We start from the raw sequence: 16167 nt of genomic DNA on the forward strand, positions 1-16167 counted from the left end.
CCCATTTTCATATGACAACTTCCGTCTTTAAAAATAATAATAATAATAAACAACAGTGATCAGGTGGAGAGTTGGCGGCTTGGTTCAGAGGACAGTGCTTCTAAGACTGACCACAGCCTTCAGTGCAATGAGCCATTAAAGAAGGAACTAATTGTTTAAGAGATAGAGGAGGGATATGGAATGGAGAGGGGCAAGGGGCAAGAAAAGGAATCACACAGTAGCTGTTGGCTGTTGCCGCAGACGGGCGAGTCATTACCGGTCAACCCTGAGCTGAAGGCAGAGATCGGACACGATTTTCCCTGAGGGCTCGCGAACCCTAATAAGGATGGCAATGTCACTGAGCACCAGCCACCGCATTTGCTCACAGAAGTGGAAATGGCTTCTCCACGCGGGGGCCCCTTCCTTGAAGGGAAAGCCAAGAATATGCGTTCCATTGGTTTGAAGAGAAAAAAGTATGTATTTCATATAGTCATGAGAGCATTTGCAGTCCAGAGTTCAGCCAGTCTTTTAGTTACAAAACAGAGCCACACCGTGTTACCAAAATGATTCCTAACATGAAAGCATGACGTTGTTTTTGCTCTTACCTCATTTCAAAGGCAAAGAAAATTGCTGTTCTTTGAAGCCTGCCGTTCATATTGTTCATCTAAAGTGAAAGAAAATTACAAACAGAAGGCAGCTTCCCCTGCCGTCCTCACCTCTGCATCATCAGACGCCCACCTCCTGGCAACTCCCGGAGTCCTTGGTGGACAGTCCCTGTCTTCCTCCAGCCTCCGAGACAGGTGCTCCTCCCCCTCATGGCCACCTTGCCCCACCATTGCAGCACCCCCCCCCCCCACCAAGGACGTGACGTAGGAACTTAGTCAGTGCTGTTCACCGACTGAATGCATTTGGGGATTATAAGATTTTACTCCTATCTATCAAATTAACCTCTTTTTATGCAAATAGGAGAGATGGAAGTGGAAGAAAATAGTCACGGTTTTAAGTTTAGCATCAAACTTCACTCCATACGGCGAGAGTAATGCAAATATTAAACCAAAAGGAAACCGAGCTGGAACGCTGCAGGGAGTCCAACTGTGCCAGCGTGGCTGGGACTGCCCGTCTCTGGACCGCCATTCCCACATCCCAGGAAACCCCTCCGTCCTGGGCAAACCTTGGCAGGCGATCACCCTGCAGGCCCTCAGTGACTCTCAGAGACTGAAATCGAAATGTCCACTCAGTTGGAAATCAGCAAGATTGGAGAGGACTTATCATAAATGTTTGACACATCCTGGACCCTCCTCTCTGTGAGGCTCTATCCCAGCCCCATCGGCTTCTTTCATTGAGCTCAAAACAACGTGATTTCTTCTCTGGTTATTCATTTATCCCATGTTCTCCCTACTCCGTGTGAGTGAGCTCCACGCAGTCAAGGAAATCATCGAGCTGGCTTCCCACCGTAGGCCCAGAACATTCCCCAGCAAACAGAGGACATTCGAGAAACATGTCTTAGGTACAGAACTCTCTCCCAGATCATGGAATCTGACAGAATCGTTGTATTCTACTGTTCTAAGATGCAGTTTTTCACAATGTAACAGCTCTAGAACCCAGATGCATCCCAGCCAGCCGTGCCTCAGCCGCTGGTCTAAGTGGTGGGGGTCATGACATCACTGCCTTTGCCTCTGTTTGTATATCCACTTGGCTTCTCACACAATCCTCACTTCGGTTGTGAGGCATGTGCATCTGTTAGTTCAACCCGAGAGCTTAACTGCCATTTAGAAATGTTCTCAAAAAAAAAAAAAAAAAAAAATTCCACCGTGATTCAGCATTGAAGTGACAAGCTATTTTGTACTCAGAAAGGCACAGAAGCCAAACAGTAGGATGCAAATGTGGTATTAGTAACGAATATTTGTCACAGAGGAATAATCATTAAGTCCATGTTTTCTTGCAAAGGAACAACCAAGTGCCTCAGAAACCTCAGAAAGGGAGAGACCAACAAGGACAGACAAGCTGTGTTACTTTCTGTCATCGAGATATCTGTTCATTGCTAAATTTCTCAGAAGACATGAAGATTAACTTCAAAAAACTCTGCTGTGATTGATTCCTAGGTCAGTCGGGACTGTTGTTAAAGGCACCTCTCAGTCTACAGACAGTGTTTTTCCCTTCTTATATAAAATAATGGTGGATCTTATATAAAATAATGGTGGATCTTACATCCAAGGGTATCTTAGACTTGACTTAATGAAATAAGGTAATAGCCTTTTCCAATCTTTTATTCAGGTCTGGAGCAGCCCTGCCAGGGACCATCAAGGAGACTGCTGGTACATGACAGGGTCAGGAAAGTGTAGCCGCTCATTAGGTTTGTGCAACTCTTCCAGAACCTTCTGGTGATTGTTCTCACCGGCCCTTACCACTGGCTGGGCATGTGGAGGGCTCTCTGGTTCTAACACCAACTTTAGTTTTCGGGTACCCATCAATGTCCCAAGGGTGCCCTCTCTTGCAGAGTGCCCTCCTGCGCTTGCCCACTTCTGCTTCTCACCCCAGACTCCTTGCTAAGCTTGAATGATGTCCATTGACAGAATCTCGTTATAGCCTCAGCATTGCACCTACCAAGTCCTGTCCTGCAGAGCCTGAGAAATCTCAAACACTAATTGCAATGTGTATCTTGAGGACAGTTATCGACCATCTTTGGTGACAGTAAGCTGAATAATTCTGAGAAAGGATTTAATTGTATTCCCTCTACCTGACGGAAACAAGAGATGCTCAGGAACAGTGCAGGTACCACAACACCAGACAAAACTTGGTCAGTGGCCCAACCAGTAAAGTATAGTTAGAGGAGTTATTAGAGATAGTCCAATTCATAATTATGAACAGTGATCATACATTGAGTTAAACATTTTTCTAAAAGTCTCTAGAGTCTCTCAATATATTGTTATATGTTTGTCCTTAAGTAGTTTGTTCATTCATTTATTCTCTTTTATTAAAGACTTTATTTATTTGAGAGATGGAGGGAGAGCACAGAGGGAGAGTAAGAAGGAGAAGCAGACTCCCTGCTGAGCAGAGAACCCGAAGTGGGGCTCGATCCCAGGACCCTGAGATCATGACCTGAGCCAAAGGCAGATGCTTAACTGACCGAGCCACCCAGGTACCCTCATTTATTCTTCTATTAACCAGACAAGTGAGTGCCTGCCATATGTCGGTCCACTCCTCTAGGCACAGGACATAGAAGAACAAACAAAAAAGACAATTTCTATATAATACATAGCATAGGATGGGTTTTTAACCTGAGGTCCACAGACCCTCTCCCCAGGTGGTATGTGAACTTGGGTGAGGAAAAAAACAAAACAAAACATTGTCTCCACTAACCTCTCACCCCTGGAAAAGACTGATTTGTCTCTGTCATTATAGTTTCATTTTTTCAAAAAGTTCATATAAGTGGAATTATACAGTATATAGAATTTCCGATATCGGCGTCTCTCACACAGCATAACCCTTTGAGATTCATCCAAGTTGTTATGTATGTCAATAGTTCATCCCTTTTATTGCTAAACAGCTGTATTCCACTGTAGGGATGCACCCCTGTTTACTTACACATTCTGCTACAGAAAGACATTCGGATTGTTTCTAGATATTGATGAGTGTGAACAGACCTTTTCTAAACATTCAGGTAGATGTTTGTGGAACCTAAGTTTTTCAGTTCACTTGGGAAAATACCCAGGAGTAGGACTGCTGGATCATAGGCAAGTCTTTGTTTGGCTTTATAAGAAACCACCAAGTGGTTTTCCAGAGGGACTGTGCCATTTGGCATTCCCACTGGGAATGTATGAATTCCAATTGCTCTGCATTGTCATGGGTGCTCAGTATGATCAGTATTTTTTTATTTTCAGTATCCTATTTTGCCATTCTGGGCATATAGTTATATCTCATCAGGGTTTAACTTGTATTGCTTTTAATGGTCATTGATATTGAACAGTTCTTCATGTGCTTATGTATGCTAGATATCTGCCAATATTTTGTTGAGAATTTTTGCAACTGTGTTCCTGGCGGGTATTGTTCTGTACTCTGCTTTTGTTGTACCATCTTTGTTTGGCTTCAGTATTAGGCTAATGCTGGCCTTATTATTTGAGAAGTGTTCCTCTTATATGAGAAGTGTTACCTCCCCTTCTATGTTCTGGAAAAGACTGTGTAGAATTTGTTGTCTTTTTTCTTTAACTATCTGGTAGAATTTGCTAGTGTGAACCATCACTAGCAGTATTTTGTAGAACCTGCTAGAATGATCTGAGCCTGGAGATTTCAGAAAATAGGTTTCTAACTACAAATTCGTTTTTAAAAACAGTTATAGGGGGCGCCTGGGTGGCTCAGTGGGTTAAAGCCTCTGCCTTCGGCTCGGGTCATGATCCCAGGGTCCTGGGATCGAGCCCCGCATCGGGCTCTCTGCTCGGCAGGGAGCCTGCTTCCTCCTCCCTCTCTCTCTGCCTGCCTCTCTGCCTACTTGTGATCTCTGTCTGTCAAATAAAATAAATAAAATCTTTAAAAAAAATTTAAAAAAAAAAACAGTTATAGGGCTACTCAACTTACCTATATTTCATCTCAGGGGAATTTGGGTAGTTTGTGTTTTTTGCAGAATTCATCCATTTTATCACAATTGTTGAATTTATGAACAGAGTTTGTAGTGATAACACATTTCTTATCCTTGATATTGGTTATTTGTGTTCTCTCTTTTCCTAGAATTCTCATTTGAGATTTATCAATTTCATTAATCTTCTCAAAGAACCAACTTTTGGTTTCACTGCTTTTCTCTGTTGGTTTTGAAATTGTTTTCAATTTGATTAATTTGTGTTCTTATTTCTATTATTCCTTTTCTTTTGCTTGTTTCAGGTTTATTTTGCTCTTCTTTTTCTAATTTCTTAAGATAGCATCTGAGATTATTGGTTTGATAGCTTTCTCATTCCAAATATGAGCATTTTAATTGTGTAAATTTTCCTTTAAGCTCTGCTTTACCTGCATCCCATAAGTTTTGATATATATTTTCATAGTCATTCAATTCAAAATATTTTCCAATTTCCCTGGGAATTCCTTTTTGACTCATGGATCATTTAGGTATTGTTTAATTTCCAAGAGTCTGGAATTTTTCCTGTTATTATCCTGTTATTGACTTCCAGTCTAATTCCACAATAGACAGAGAACATACTTTGCATGATTCCAACTCTCTAAATTTGTTAAAAATTTTTTATTATGACACAGGATATGATTTATCTGGTGACAGTTCCATGTATACTTGAGAAGAATATGTACTGTGCTGTTTGGGGGTGTAGTATTTTATAAGTGTCAATTCAAACCAGTAATTTATAGTATATGCCCTTTTTAGCTTTCTATTCTCTAGTTCTACTTATGACCAAGAGAGGATTATTGAGGTTATTATTGTGGATTTGCCTATCTCTTCTTTTGGTTGTTAGTTTTTGCTTCGTGTATTTTTAAGCTCTTTTTTTTTGGTAAACAAATTTAGGATTATGCATCTTCTTGATACATTACTCCTTTTATCATTACGTATTGCCCTTTTTATTCTTTGTTCTAAAGTCTTTGTCTGATACTACTGCAGCCACTACAGCTTTCTTTTGGTTAGTGATATGTATTTTCCATCTTTTATGTTGATACTACATGGATCATTATATTTGAAGTGAGTTTTTCTTATAGACAATATAATTGAGTCATTTTTAAAATCTGTTCTGACAACCTGTGCTTTAATTAGTGTGTTTAGTCCATTTACATTTAATGTAATTACTTATATCTTTGGATTTAAGTCTACCATTTTATTATTTGTTTTCTGCTTGTCTATTTTTAGTTTCTAGCTTTCCCCTTTCCTTGTACTTTCTTTTCTCTTTTAGTTTAAACATTTTTTTTTTTTTTTTTTAGTTTCTATTTTATCTATTGCATCTTTACTGTGTATCTCTTTGTGTAATGTTTAAGTTGTTCTAGGGATTAAAAGAGACACATTTAATTTTTCATAGTCTATACAGAATTGATATCTACCACTTCAAGTGATATAGTAACACTATATACATTCCCTTACCCTCCCTCCCTCTTGTTGGGTTGTCACATTTGTCACATCAACATACACTGAAAATCCCACTAAACAATGTTATAATTTTTCTTTTTAACCAAACTATATCTTTAAAAACTTAAAAGATGAAGAGTATTACATTTACCCAGGTATTCACCATTTCTGTTGTTTTTTCTTAATTCTTCTGGTCTCAGCTTGCCTTCTGGTGTCATTTACCATCTGTCTGAAGAAATTCCTTTAGTAATACAGCTGGTGATACCAAAGTCTCTTAGCTTTCCTTCACCTGAGAATGTCTTTATTTCATCTTCATTCCTGAAGGGAATTTCTATGGGATATAGAATTATGGGTTGGCAGTTCTTTTAAAATGTTCTTCAAAAACATTTCATTTCTTTCTGGAGAAATCTGTGGCTATTTAAATTACACTCCCCTGTAAGTTAATGTGTAATTTTTCTCTGGGTGCTTTAAAGAGGGTGCCTGGGTGGCTCAGTCAGTTAAGAGGCTGCCTTTGGCTCAGGTCATGAACCCAGGGTCCTGGGTTCAAGTCCCACATCAGGCTCCCAGCTCGGTGGAGGTCTGCCTCTCCCTCCCAACTCATGCTCACTCTCTCTCACAAAAATAAAGAAATAAAAATCTTTAAATATATTTTTTCTTTAGTTTTCAGCAGTTTGTGTCTGGGCATGGATTTCTTTGGTTTATCTTGTTTGGAGCTTCCTAGACTTCTTGAGTCTGTAGGTATATGTCTTTCTCCAAATTTGGTAAGTTTTCAGCCATTGTTTCTTCAAACATTTTCTGTACACACATCTTTTATTTCTAGGACTCCTATGAAAAGAGACATTTTGGTGTTTTCTGCTAATGAGCCTATCCAGTGAAAGTTTTATTTTAGTTATAGTGTTTTTCCATTCTAAAGTCTCCTTTCAGCTCTTCTTTATATCTTACATTTCTTTTTTGAGACTTTTTATCTTTTTATTCATTTTACATGTTATAGTATTTTAGAATAGCTGTTTTAAATTCTGTGTCATCTAAGCATTGGCTTCTGTTGACTCTTTTCCCATGCAAACTGAGATTCCTCCCAATTCTTCATATGTGCTGAGTAATTTTTAACTGTATCCTGGATATTTGATGATTATGTTACAAGACTATAGGACTCTAGACTGTGACCAAATCCTATGGAGAATGTTGATCTTTTTTTTTTTTTTAACAAAGAATCTTCCAGGTTCAATTCAGGTCACAAGTTTCAACCAGTCTTCTATGGGTTGTAGTTCTAATATATGTTCTGTTTTCCATGACTTCAGATCTGTCCCTGGGTACATTATTAGGTGGCAGTCCAAAACCTGGACAATGATCTTATTTGTAGTTCAGTTCTCAAAAGCAATGATATGCTATTTAGGGTCAGTCTATTCTTGTGAATCTCAAGGGTGAGCCCAGAAGTTCATTAACAACTTCATGATATTGCTTTCTTTAGCTCTTCCCTCTCTCTGGTACTTTCCAGTTTCCAGGGGCTCAACTTTTTGGTCCTCTGGCCAGAGATCTGGGGCTTTACTTAGCCTGCTCTTCTATGCACTTCCCCTAACTGTATCTGCACCCAGGGACAAATGGTGGGAAGACACAGAAAAAAAAGCTCTGGGGGTTTACTCCCCATGCTCTTGGGGCCACAGCTCCTCTGATCAGAGGGAAGACTTTCCTCCTTCAGTTTTAGGCTTCTGAGAGCTCTCGTGCTCCTGAGTCCACAGGATTGCTTGGAGGGCTGAGTCACAAAAGAATAGAGAAGAAAAAACAAAACTATACAGGGGATTTCTCCAATCCTTCTAAATATTAGGAGACCTCCTTTCTGCTCACTGTAGTGCTTCTCCTGGGGTTCTCTCTATTGGCACCAGTGCCTACTTTTGGGATTTGGGCTGTACTGAATCCAGGCTGGATGGTTTTAGAAAGGGAAAATGATATCTCACAGCTAGTTCAGGGGTACTTCAGATTCTGTCTTCACCACGTTACCAACTCCTAGAGGAGCATTTGCTTGGAGACAGAGTGGGATGTGCTTATTCCATCTTGCCCTGAGGCAGAACTCAATGTGTTTTATTTTATACACTTAAAAAATGATTCTAAGATACGATTCATAGGCTTCATTAGCTTCCAAAGACATCCATGGCACAGAAAGGACCTTTAGACAAAAAGGAAGGACAGACATATCAACAGTCATTTGCAAATCAGCATATACATGATCAGGAGGAACAGCTAGGATCTATGGAAGCCCTGAGAGAACACCTAGGCTAGTTTGGGATGAGGGATGGCTTCCCAGTGGTCAAGAGAGGAAGCGTATTCTCAGCAGATGGAAAGTCATGCTCATGAGCCAGAAAAGAACCAGTGTGGAAAGTGTACATCACAGCAAATAGTTCAGAGTGGCCAAGACATGAACTTCTCTTGGCTCTTGAGATCATGCACAGAAGAGAATCAATTGTTTTATTGATAGCATTGATGGACTACTAAATTCAATGAAATCCTAAGTCCACTGGAAGCTGTCATCCTGATGATATCCATTGTAGAATCCAATTCCAGATCTCGATCTCAGTTCTATACATAGACTCTGTATGTAGGCATTTAACATTTGAATAAGGAACCCATTCATTTTGTATGCTTGGCAACAAACTCTGTTGTGGATACATATACCATTGGATAGCTATTTTAAATTGCTATTTTGGAGATCAAAAATTCAATGAGAGACTGAAAGCAAAATATAAAAATGAAGACAGCAAAAGAGTAAAATAGCCAAATGAAAAAAATTTTAATTCCAGGTTTTCATTATTATAATCTAGAAAGACCACAAATAACAGACATAATCAGTATAATGCATATCTCTGTACTTTTTGAAAAATTCAAATGTGTCAGAGCTTGGGGCAGAGTGTGGAAATAAATATGATGAAACAGAGAAAGTGTGCTAAGAAAGAAAAAAAAGAACTGAATTCCCAAGGCAGGTAAATCCAGAACATAGTAACACAGATTCAAATCCCCACAAACACACGTAGGCCAGTTGCAAGAAATCCAGTGGCTCAGAGATTGTGAATTGAATCTGCCCTAAAGCACTGAACTCATTTCCTTACCAAGCAATAGAAGAATATTTTGGAGGGGGGGAAAAAGGGAAGGACCATGTATTTACACTACTGAAGAGTTACTTACACAAAATATTACTGGCTAAGGATTTAAAAAAAAAAAAAAAAGACAATAAAGAGCTAGTTCACTTATTTATCTTAAAAGAGCATATGGTAACATCCCATTCAACACAACTTGCTTGAAAGTCAAAATGATTGAAGAACAAATTAGGGGACTTCCATTCAGGCTCTCAACTAACCTTTCTACCAACAACAAAGCCTGCCCCAAGGTAGTGTGTTACAGACTAACCTGTAATCCCCAAATTCACCTGTTGAACCCTTAATCTTCAGTACCTCAGAATGTGACTAAATTTGAAGATAAGACCTTAAAAAGTTAACTGAGGTTAAATGAGGTCATTAGGGTGGGCCCTGATCCAGTCTGATGGGTGTCCTTAGAAGAAGAGAAAATTTGGACATACAGAAAGATGCCAGGAATGTGCACACACGAAGGAAAGACCATGTGGGGACACAGCAAAGAGATGGCCACCTGCAAGCCAAGGAGAGAGGCCTCAAAAGAAACCAAACCTAATGACACCTTGATCTTGGACTTCCGGCTTCCAGAATAGAGACATAAATTTCGGTTGTTAAAGCTCCCCAGCGTGTGGTCCTCTATTATAGCAGCCTGAGCTGACTGAGGGGGGAAGGTAAATGGAACTCACAGGCTCGTGAGGAAGCTGACCCAGGGACAAATGATAACAATACCCAGGACCCACATCAGAGTGATGAAAGCAAACGGGTGGGCCCATAAACAGGGCACAAAGGGAAAAAAGAAGTGATTCCAGTAAATACCCAATTGGGTCAAAGAATAAACTCAACTTCAAAAACCATCAGCACTGGTACTTCCTCTAAAGACAGAATCATCCCGGGATCTGGCAGACTGAAATGCCATCTGGGATCAGCCTAGAAATCTGAAACTGCCTCCTGACCGAGGTAGTCTCCCCATCAAGAGGTTTGGAATCCTATCACTTAAAGGTGTAAACCAGCCCCAAGCAAACCAGCATAAAAAGTTTAGCGTGCTAACAGTATACATCCATTCCTCCCTCCTGAACTTTCTCATGATGGTGCACAGGTTTATCTGAATGACCAATGACTGGACTGATCTCAGAGCATAGCTCGAAAACTCAGTGAAATGAAAATCATAAAGAAAACAGAAGAGGTAGGGAGTACATATTCAAGAATACTGCATACTGGGCAAATATTGGCTATTGAATATTGAGAAAAATGACATGGAGATGAAAACTTGAAAAACAAGCAGAATACTCCTTACTCCTTAAAGAATAATTTTGGGACCAGAAATAAACTCAAATACCAAGCAGGATTAATAACAATTTGAAAAGCAAAAAAAGAATCATGCCTAGACGTAATCTGGTGAATTCCCAAATGCCAGCTATCAGGGAATGAAAACAAATTATTTACACAGGGAAGAGAATTCGAATGTCACCAGATTCCTCACTGGGAGCACCTGGAACACTGAGGCAGTAGAGCCAGGCTTAAGGCTTTTGAGAGGTAAAGTGTCTGATCCAAGATCCCCCTGACTGGTCAATACCATGCATTAAAAAAAAAAAAAAAAAATGAAAAAGAAAAAAGAAGACCAAAGACATCAGACATCTCAATAAATAGGACTCGATTAAATTCCTCCACTAAATGACACACAATCTGAAATAGAGTTTTAAAGAACTATTTGTTCCATGCTATTTATGAAAAACAGCCAAGTAAAATGACAAAGAAAGCTTGGAAAGAAAGAGATGGAAAAATATATCAGGCAAGAATAAACAAAATGAGAGTGGGGGCAGGGCCAAGATCAGACAAAGTGGAATTTAAGACCAATAGTTTTAAATAGCATGAAGGAGATTAGGAGAAGTCTCCACCCTAATGGACCCCACCCCAAACGCCACCCCCAAAGCCCCACCTCCTCACACCACCACCTTGGGGATGAGACTTCTACATCTGCATTTGGGTGGCAGGGAGGGGGGAAGCAAACATTCAGTCCATAACAATTAGGCCACAAAAGAAACAGTAAAAATATAGACATCCTGGTCAACATGGAAGACTGAGACAATGAGGAAAGATGTCCTGCTCCGAACAAACGGAAATATTGAATAAAATACAACAACAGAAATTTGTTGCACAGCTGAGCTCAAAAGCCAACAGACCGGGGAAAAAAAGGTGGCACAGAGCACTTGGGTTATTGCTAAAGTGTCAATACCAGTGCAAAGCCTGGCAGAGTCCGACAGGAACAAATCCCTCGATCAAGCCAGGGACATCGGGGCCAGGACTAGGGTCCGTACAGGCGGAGGAGCGCAGGTCGCTGCGCCAGGAGAGGCTGGCACTGGCATGAACCCAGGACCTGCCAGGAGCAACTTGGCTCCTGAAATCGAACTAGAAGAACTCTACCCGTGTACCCGGGAAGCTTGCTTCGGACCCAGACCAAGCCACAGATGGGAAAAGAATTACCCGTGTGTTACGGGAATGACTGAACTAATATATTACAAAGTTTCCTCTTATCCATGAATTCAGAGTTGCCCCCACAGTTATTACTGATTGGGGCACAGGTGTAAAATGACTGAGCCTTTTCTCCCACTGCCGACTACAAGTGTACTATGAAGAACCACAGACAACTGCATGTGTCTACACGGTCTGCTTCTTCACCCGAAGAAATAGGTGTTGGGACACGCAAAACCACACTGCAGTGGGTTCTTTCCACCCCGAACCCCAACTGACTCTGCCAGGCTGAGGTCAAAGGCATCACACATTTCAGAAACTGCAAGAAGCTCAGAGACAGAATGACTGGGAGGCCTCAGAAAGGATCACATTTCTTTGAACCTCAGTTTCCTTGTCTGAAAATGGAAATGATAATAACTATTTGGGAAACTTATCATGACAATCAAATGAGATATGCAGGATGGTAACTATAATAAACAAATGGGCATTATTATGGTTATTATTATTATTATTATTATGTGTTTAGATATAAAGCCTTCCTTGGTGTGAAGTAAAAAAATGGCCTTAATGATTTATTTTTATTTTTGGTTGAAATTTTTGGTTGCTAGAATTCCTCTCTACTGCCAAATAATATTCCAATATTCCACTGTATGGCTATATCATGTTATTTATCCAGTCATCAGTTGAATGACATTTGGGTTGTTTCCATGTTTTGACTAACAGGAATAGTGCTACAATGGACCTTCACGTGTCAGTTTTGGGTGGACAAACATTTTTCAGTTTTCCTGGGTTACATACATATATAGGAGTGGGAATCCTGAGTCCCATATAACTCTTATGTCTAGTTTTTGTGGAACGGCCAGACTGCTTTCCAAAACAGATGCACCATTTCACATCCCCACCAGTAGCATATGAAGGCTCTCATTTCTCTATCAGTAGGATGCTTTTCAGAGCAAGTGAGGGGCCACTGAAAACAGAAAATTGGGATATTCAGCACTGCCGCCTCTTTCTTGGAGAGCATCACACATTGTTAAAAATTCACTTCCCTTTCATTGGTACAAACCGAGACAGAACAATAGGGTTTGATCAGTCTTTCTCCTAATTTGTGGGGATTTCCAGCACGGCAAACACCTCCCCCTCTGATTCCATGTTCTCTCCAGGAACGAAACAACAGAGGCGGAAGCATCTCATTCAAGAACCTACTCGGTCCAACACGCTAGAAAACACAGTCGGAGAACCTGGTCAAAAATGGGAAGAAACGTGGTTTCCAACCTATGACTTTAGAACATGTGAAAAGCTTCACGTGAAATACAACCGTAGCGTTCACAGGCCTACTGGAGCAATTAAGAAACCTCCTTGGTTCCAAAGAGAGAGATTCTCCTTGTCCTTCATCCAGGCTGAAGAGAGCAGAGACCAGAGTGACAAAGAAATAAGCCGAGGGGCCACAGTGGGTGTGACCCAACGCTGTCCCCAAGTGCCTAGAGTTCAGTGATCTTTTCAAATGGTCTGAACAGAAAGATAGAAGGACAAAATAAATACCACGCTCAAACTTCTCACCAGAAGCCCAAACCATCGTGCTCTGCAGCAGTGGTATTCCTGGAGAGAACCATCCCCCACGGCCGGAATGGACTTCGGGTATGATGCGTGGGGTTGGCCATACTTTGACTCTTTGTCTTACTCTTACTCCACATACGTTGAAGAGAAGGGTTCATTCGGGGAGTTCCTTCAAGTGTAAAATGTAACTTTGTTGGTCACAGGCAAAAAAAGTCATCATGGTACAGAATGACTAAGAGGATGCTACATTCTTTTTTCCACAATCAACTACACGAGGGGGAAAAAAAAAACCAACGGAATATTCTTTTATGTGTTGCTTCCCCTATGTAATTCAAAGTGCAAGGCGGTAGGGTAATAAAATTAAATATGCCATAATGGAAAAAAACAGTTCCACTATAAATAAGCTTTATGACTCCATCTGAGAAAGAAAACAGGGAGCTGGATCATGTGCGACTCTTCCCTTTCAAAACCAAACCACAATCAAAAGCAAAACAGGTTCAAAAACACAAGAGAGATCTATCTGGGATCTGCAGCTGAGATAGAGACCCTCGGAGTGAGACCGCACCACACAAGTGTGCCCGAGGGTGGTGCCGGGTTTTATTTGGGAGATGCCTCCGAGGGGCTCCTGAGTCGGGGGACACCCCCGAGCTGGGACCAGCAGTGTGAGGTGGCATTTGAGCCTTGAACAGAAGCAGAAGAACAGCCCCAGGGTAGGAGGTGGGGAGTGAGTTTAAGAATCTGCAGACTGCCGTCCGAGAGTGACACAGCCCTGCACGTCCACGGGCTCCCGGGGCTCGGTATTGGTTTCTATGGCTTGGGAAGGTGTCGTCAACCTTCTCCATCAGCGGACCCTTTTGAGACAGAAGGGGATACTTTCCGAGAAAGGCCTAGAACGCAGTGTCAACACCAGATGGGCTGGCATCTGAGGTTTACCTGTGTCTCTGCGTCTTAGGTCAGGGTAGTCACCAACCTCAGGTTGACACTGTGCCCATGTGTCACCCAATTAATTTTTATGATGATTGGACTTCTGATGGCCGACCTCCCCATCTGTGCTTCTTACCCCCAAAATGGTCTAAACCGTTGGCTCCTCTGGTCATTGCTTGGGCATCAATGGGCAGGTAGCGCTGCTGCCACCACCAGAGTCTGTCACCATGAGAAAGGGGTTCCAAGTTCCCACAGGTGACTCCTTTGACTCCCAGCCACTCTCTGCCTTTACTCCTGTGCTCCGAGTTTCAGCCACCTTCTCCCGTGACGGTGTCAGGGCCTGGGCTTCCCCTGAATCCCTCTGCCTCTGAACTCTTGCTCTCCAGTGTGACAGGTGCATCCATCAGAGTCCTAAACATTCTGTCACTCAGAATCCCTTCCTTTCCATTCTGGCCACACTGGCTTCACCCACAGCTCTCAGCAAAACCAAAACCGAAACCCAAACCAAACAAACAAAAACTAAAAAACCACAAACAAAAAACAAAACAAAACAAAAAAACCCAACACCTCCTTAAGGTTAGGAAAAAATTCAATTACCTTTTGCTCACCAAGGGGCTGGTTAATCATGGACTGCACGAGAATTAATGAATCCTTCTCTTTCAAAGAATGACCATATAAACCTCTATCCAGATGAGAATCAATGTCATGCTCTTTCAAGCTATTGTCCTCATGTTACCTCATCTCCTTCCCGTCAAAGCACAATTTCCAATAAGTCAAACTCATGACTCACATACAAATATATACCTGTGTCCAAAATGTATTTCACTTATTAATGAGCAAACCAGTACGATAGCAAAGATGGTTCCAAGAGCATTTGCAGAACCTACGACCTTTAAACACAAAACAGAATGGTAGAATCACTGCTCAGTAAGGTACAAAACTGGTTAACGCCTTACATGGGAATAAAACCATAACCCTTATGGTTATTTTTCCAAGGGACAGAAATTGACAAGTTAACATGTAACTCTACTGTGTCTGGGCTTATCAACCAATGAACAGTGAAGTCAAACACAAGTATATTCTCCTCAAGAATTAAATAATCCTTGGGTGAGCATGTCAAACAGTGTCTCAGTATGACATTGAGAGGACGTGCCCCTTTGCCTTATTTCCAAGTTTTGGATAATTTTTCTTAACAATCCCTAAAGAGAGAAAATTCTAAACTAGTTATCTCAAAATCTCCACACGTATTCCCTCCTGAACTTAAGAAAAGAAAGAAAACCATAAGGGCGTCACTCACACTCCATTGGGCCCTTGATGACCAAAGAATGATTGTCACCTGGTAGGATCTCAGACAGCATGACTCAGCGGTAGGAACGGTATTTTGGCAGGTGGCCCTCCCATCACACAGATGGCTACCAGCTCTCCCAAGACCAGTCCTGGCCAAGAATACAGACACTTTGAGTTCCAGGATAGCTCATTCAGGAACGGATTAGGTGAGTTTGTACCTTCATCAAGACATCACAGGATTGGAACTTCAAGGAACCTTCTGGAAAGTCTCCCTGGATCTTCTAGAACAGATGGTGTTTCTTCTATTCAGTTCTCCCAGCACTGAGCAAGCCCACCATCAGCCCATGCCAAGCTATCATCAGCCTCCCTGGCAAGGATCTCTTCTTCAAGCTCTCTTAATCAATTTAAGGCCATTTCTTCTATTCTCTGTGAAAATGGTTTGCAATTGATCAGTGTTTTCATCTAGAACCTCTTGATTAAAGCCAATTTTTAAACCCTACTTTCTTTAAGGCTAAATAATCCAAATGGCTATCATCTTTTTAATTCTATTATTAGCTGTGGTTCGCTGAGCCCTCTTGGGTCTCTCCTAAGACCAGGAAGAACACGACAAAGCCCCCGGGGATGATTTCACAAACCAGGTCTGCTGTCTTCCGCACCATTGGAGCTCTCTCTACACAAAAGCCTGGCCTGGCTCACACGTCTGCTATGATGACCCATTAGGCTGTCTCTCCTGTTGTTTTGCAGGCTCCCTCCTCCCCTGCCTTTTCTCTTTCCTTCTTTCCCTCT

This window comes from Martes martes, assembly GCF_963455335.1.
Source record: "Martes martes genome assembly, chromosome: 1".
Classification (NCBI taxonomy): Eukaryota; Metazoa; Chordata; class Mammalia; order Carnivora; family Mustelidae; genus Martes; species Martes martes.